Below are 6,185 nucleotides of genomic sequence, written 5' to 3'. Positions count from 1 at the left end.
AAATATTTTAACATTTTGGTGGAGATAATTCAAAGACGTTTTGAGGGAGTCCACATCCTCTTCTTGGAAATCTCTATTAAGGAATTCGACAAGAGATCTTAATAAACTATAGGAAACTAAAAGCCGTCCCCAACTTTGCCGGAAATCTCAGAAAAACCATTTAACTACTCCTGTTTGGTGCCGGAGATAGAGATTTTCAGATTTGATTTAACTTAAATAATTAGGGAGTGTGAATTTTGTTTCTTTCGATTGAACAAAGCATGATTTTCTTTTTAAAGTTCAGAAAAGGGCAAGTATCTAAGAAAATTCAGGTGTACCTGCTTGGGAAGCGTTAAAAACAGCTCAGAGGAAGTATGATTTGAGTTATTTGTCAGCTTTGGGAGGTCCCTGTTGTATTACCCGCTCTGATTGAAAACCATTTCGACATAGGATTCATATTGTTTATGCTGTATTTATATTTATAAGAAATTAGAAATTAGCTTAGTGATTTATAATAAATTATAAATTTAATTTATTTTAAACTAGCCTCTCGTTAGCTTTTCAAACTATGAACACATTTAAGATCCCTTATCAATTTCTAATAAAACTCTTTTGGGAGTTCCCAATGATGTTGCGAATATTTGCTACTGGGCCATTTGTCTTTGAGATGGTCAGCTGACGCTGACCCTTGCAACATGATTTTCATTTGTTGAATCCCCTTAATAAATCCATCCGATATTTTCCTAAGTTATTTTGTTTATGAGGTGCTCAAACATCCTGAAATATACTGTTTTAAAAAGCTCAGCTGTGGTAAGTCAAAACCTGCTGTATGCCACTTTTGTAATGCTAAGATTTACAGTTGATCCCTCAAACAGAGCAAGCCGTTTTGATTGGTCTAATCTGTTTTCTCAGTAGAGGTCTAAGTTATACTTTGCTTGCGTGTATAGGAATTCCCATGTTATTTGCTCGCGTGTATAGGAATTCCGATGTTATTTGCTTGCAGCTATAGGAATTCCCATGTTATTTGCTTGCATGTATAGGAATTCCCATGTTATTTGCTTGCGTGTATAGGAATTCCCATGTTATTTACTTGCAGCTATAGGACCATGTTATTTGCTTGCGTGTATAGGAATTCCCATGTTATTTGCTTGCGTGTATAGGAATTCCCATGTTATTTGCTTGCAGCTATAGGACCAAGTTATTTTCTTGTGTGTATAGGAATTCCCATGTTATTTGCTTGCCTGTATAGGAATTCCCATGTTATTTGCTTGCAGCTATAGGACCATATTATTTGCTTACCTGTATAGGAACTCCCATGTTATTTGCTTGCCTGTATAGGAATCTCCATGCTATTTGCCGAGACATATAGGAAAAACATTTCCAGAGCATGTACTTATGGATTTGCTTGCCTTATGTTCCTTGGTGTCTTTCCAGAGCACGTACTTATGGATTTGGGTGGATTATGTTCCCTCCCATGCTATTATAAGGGCTTATGTTCCCTCCCATGCTATTTTAAGGGCTTATGTTCCCTCTCATGCTATTATAGGAGTTTATGTTCCCTCCCATACTATTCTAGGAGCTTATATTCCTTTCTATGCTAATATAAGGACTTATTTTCCCTCCCGTACTATTCTAAGGGTTTATATTCCTTCCTATGCTATTTTAAGGGTTTATGTTTCTTCCTATGCTAATGCTATTCTAGCACACTCTGTTCTTTCCTATGGTATTTTGGCATTCTACTTTCCTACCTATGCTATTCTAGCATACTCTGTTCCTTCCTATGCTATTCTAGCACACTATGTTCCTACCTATGCTATTCTATATACACCTTTTCAAAGAGAGTGAGTACAGTCATTCTTCCCTCACACAGTTTGACGTGCAAATTTCCAAAAAAATTAAGTGTTGAGGAGATTACGTTCCTTGGCCCCTTTAAAGAAAAAGGGTTAAAGTGATTAGCAATTAAGATCGGGGATTCCCCGCTGGTTTTTTTCAAATCGAAAACTAGAGATTGTCAAATTGCGTATTTAGGAATTGTTTTGATTGACATTTTTGCAAAAAGGGATAAAGAATTCGCAAATTGGACACTATGAACGATATTAATTAATGTTTTGAATAATAGGAGTGTGATTGATTCTAATTAGTGATTGGATAGTTTTTTAACATGAAATCTCTGAATAAAATATTTTTTGGGGGAGATGGGTTGATTGTGTACTGTATAATACACAAATGATATTTGGACAGTTTTTTAAACTGTTGCCTGATTCCGTTGTGAATTTCTTTACTTAGCGCTAATTAAAAACGATCTTTGTTCTTTAAGTGATGTGCTCCAGTATATCTTAAACGAGCTACAAAGTAGGTGAAAGAATCTGATGCATGATTCCGTTTGTTTTTTCTTATCTTGTTGACCATTTAAATAAAGATTTTTGTGTTAAATAAGTAGTTCTTGTATCTTTTAAAAGAGCTTTATGGGGTTTGAGAGACTCAATTGCCTGATTCCGTGTGGTTTTTCTTTACTTGGTGACCATTAAAAACGAATTTTTTTTGTTAAATAAGTAGTTCTTATATCTTTTAAAAGAGCTTTACGGGGTTTGAGAGACTCTGTTGCCTGATTCCATGTGGTTTTTCTTTACCTGGTGCACATTAATAGCGAAATTTTTGTGTTAAATAAGTAGTTTTTGTATCTTTTAAAAGAGCTTTACGGAGTCTGATAGACTCGACTACCTACTTCCTTGTTGTTTTTATTTACTTAGTAACCATTAAAAAAGAATTTTTTTTGTTATATAAGTAGTTGGTGTATCTTTTGAAATAGAATTACGGGGTTTGAGAGACTAGGTTGCCTGTTTTAATGTGTTTTTTCTCGGCCTGAGTCCCATTAAAAACGAAATTTTTGTCTTAAGTACGAAGTTATTCTTTCTTATAAAACAGCTTTACGGAGCTTGAATGACTCGGTTCCCTGATTCTGTTTGGTTTTCTTTACTTTGTTCCCAATAATAAAGAACATTTTTTGTCAAATCAGATGTTCTTGTATCTTTTAAAAGATATTTAAGGGGTTTTAGAGACTCTGTTGCCTGATTCCGGGTGTTTTTTCTTGACTTGGTGCCCTTTAATAACTAATTTTTTGTGTTATATTATTAGTTCTTGTATTTTTTTAAAGATTTTTTGGGGGTTTGAGTGACTCTGTTGGCTGATTCCGTTTTATTTGTATTTACTTTCTGCCAAATAAAAAAATATTTTTTTTGTTAAATTACTATTTATTGTATCTTTTTAAAAGAGCTTTACGGGGTTTGAGAGACACTCTTTCCTAATTTCGTTTGATTTTTCTTTACTTGGTGCCGACTAAAAATGAATTTTTTGTGTTAAATAAGTATTTATTGTATCTTTTAGAAGAGCTATATGGGGTTTGAAATACTCGGTTGACTGATTCCATGTGGTTTTTCTTTACTTAGTGACAATAAAAAAAAAATTTTTGTTTTAATTAAGTAGTTCTTGCATCTTTTAAAAGAGCTTTACGGGGTTTGAGAGACTCTGTTGCCTGATTCCGTGTGGTTTTCTTTACTTGGTGCCCATTAAAAAAATAAATTTTTTGGTAAATAAGTAGCTCTTTTATATTTTAAAAGAGCTTTACGGGGTTTGAGAGACTCTGTCGCCTGATTCCGTGTGGTTTTTCTTTACTTGGTGCCTATTGAAAACGAAATTTTTGTGTTAAATAAGTAGTTCTTGTATCTTTTAAAAGATCTTTACGGAGTTTGAGAGACTCGGTTGCCTGAATCCGTGTGGTTTTTCTTTACTTGGTGCCCATTAATAACGAAATTTTTGTGTTAAATAAGTAGTTTTTACATCTTTTAAAAGAGCTTTAAGGGGTTTGAGAGACTAAGTTGCCTGATTCCGTGTGGTTTTTCTTTCCTTAGTGCTCATTAAAAACGAAGTTTTTGTGTTAAATAAGTAGTTCTTGTATCTGTTAAAAGAGCTTTAAGGGGTTTGAGAGACTCGGTTGCCTGATTCAGTGTGGTTTTTCTTTACTTGCTTCCCATTAAAAACAAATTTTTTTTCTTAAATAAGCATTTCTTGAATCTTTTATAAGAGCTTTAAGGGGTTTGAGAGAATCGGTTGCCTGATTCCGTGTGTTTTTTATTTCATTGGGGACCATTAAAAAATAAATTTTTTTGTTAATTAAGTATTTCTTGTATCTTTTAAATTAGCTTTACGGGGTTTGAGAGACTCGGTTGCCAGATTCCGTGTGGTTTTTCTTTACTTGGTGCCCATTAAAAACGAAATTTTTGTGTTAAATAAGTAGTTCTTGTATCTTTTAAAAGAGCTTTACGGAGTTTGAAAGACTCGGTTGCCTGATTCCGTGTGGTTTTTCTTTACTTGGTGCCCATTAAAAACAAAATTTTTGTGTTAAATAAGTAGTTTTTGTATCTTTTAAAAGAGCTTTAAGGGGTTTGAGAGACTCAGTTGCCTGATTCGGTGTGGTTTTTCTTTACTTAGTGCTCATTAAAAATGAAGTTTTTGTGTTAAATAAGTAGTTCTTGTATCTGTTAAAAGAGCTTTAAGGGGTTTGAGAGACTCGGTTGCCTGATTACGTGTGGTTTTTCTTTACTTGGTGCCCATTAAAAACGAAATTTTTGTGTTAAATAAGTGGTTCTTGTATCTGTTAAAAGAGCTTTACGGGGTTTGAGAGACTCGGTCGCATTGTATTTTCCATGATTTTCTTACAAGAAACAAGAGTTTACGGCCAAAAACCCTTATTAGCTCAGATTTTATAGAAAGAGTTTTATTTTTCGATCCGAAAATAGACTAGAGTTTCAGATTTGAACCAGAGAATTGTATTTTCCATAATTTTCTTACATCTTTGGAAATCATTAACGAAAACAAACATGTTTTCGACCAGATGGGTTTTTGAAAGCACATTCAGCATGGCGTGAGCTATTTTTTTTATCATGAACCCTTTAGAGACCAATTTGATCAACTTGGAGAAAGTTCAAATAGAATCGTTACTGATATTGATATTAGTGCGTAAACTACAAACTGACAGAAAATATCCAGAACATTTTTTCTTATAGCCTTAACTTCAAAGACATTTCTTCATCTTAATTGGCTTTAGAAATATCATGCAAAATAAAACTAGCCAAACCGTCGTTGCTTTGTCGAATTTTGAGCAAATCAAAGGATTTTAACACCTGATTGGCTCGTTTGTATTCAATTTCAAGCCAGTGAAAAGAACGAAACGTCTTTGAGTCACATTTTTTTTTTAAAGTAAATTCGATGTTTCTCTATGATTCAATCCCAACGTCCTCCTGCTCTGACTGTTAGAAATGATTTCACGGCGTTATTTTAGTTTTTTTTTTCTTGTCCCAAACTATTTTTTTTTATCATGAACCCTTTAGAGATCAATTTGATCAACTTGGAGAAAGTTCAAATAGAATCGTTACTGATATTGATATTAGTGCGTAAACTACAAACTGACAAAAATATCCAGAACTTTTTTATTCTTATAGCCTTGACTTTGAATTGAGAATCGATGTTGTTAGCAGAATTTCAAAAGGATCGTTTATGAGTGCTGGCGTATCTGATGAAATAATTTAGGTCGTATGATCAATTTAGTAAGGACACTCGATATCCTAAAAGTGTCTGATTCAAACTTTTACCTTGAACATCGATTTTGTTAGCAGAATTTCAAAAGGATCGCTTATGAGTGCTGGCGTATCTGATGAAGTAATTTAGGTCGTATGATCAATTTAATTTAGTTTTTTTTAATGCAGTAGTTTTTAGTAAGGACATCGATATCCTAAAAGTGTTTGATACAAACTTTTACCTTGAGCATCGATGTTTTTTAGCAGAATTTCAAAAGGATCGTTCATAAATGCTGGCGTATCTGATGAAATAATTTAGGTCGTATGATAAATTTAATTTTTTTCTTTTTAATGCAGTAGTTTTTTTTTAGTAAGGACACTCGATATCCTAAAAGTGTCTGATTCAAACTTTTACCTTGAGAATCGATGTTGTTAGAAGAATTTCAAAAGGATCGTTTATGAGTGCTGGCGTATCTGATGAAATAATTTAGGTCGTATGATCAATTTAGTAAGGACACTCGATATCCTAAAAGCGTCTGATTCAAACTTTTACCTTGAGCATCGACGTTGTTAGCAGAATTCAAAGGGATCGCTTATGAGTGCGGGCGTATCTGATGAAGTAATTTAGGTCGT

Source organism: Artemia sp. Qi Xiang Cuo, chromosome 11 (genome assembly GCF_049724085.1).
Source record: "Artemia sp. Qi Xiang Cuo chromosome 11, ASM4972408v1, whole genome shotgun sequence".
Lineage (NCBI taxonomy): Eukaryota > Metazoa > Arthropoda > Branchiopoda > Anostraca > Artemiidae > Artemia > Artemia sp. Qi Xiang Cuo.
This window is presented reverse-complemented; position numbering follows the sequence as displayed.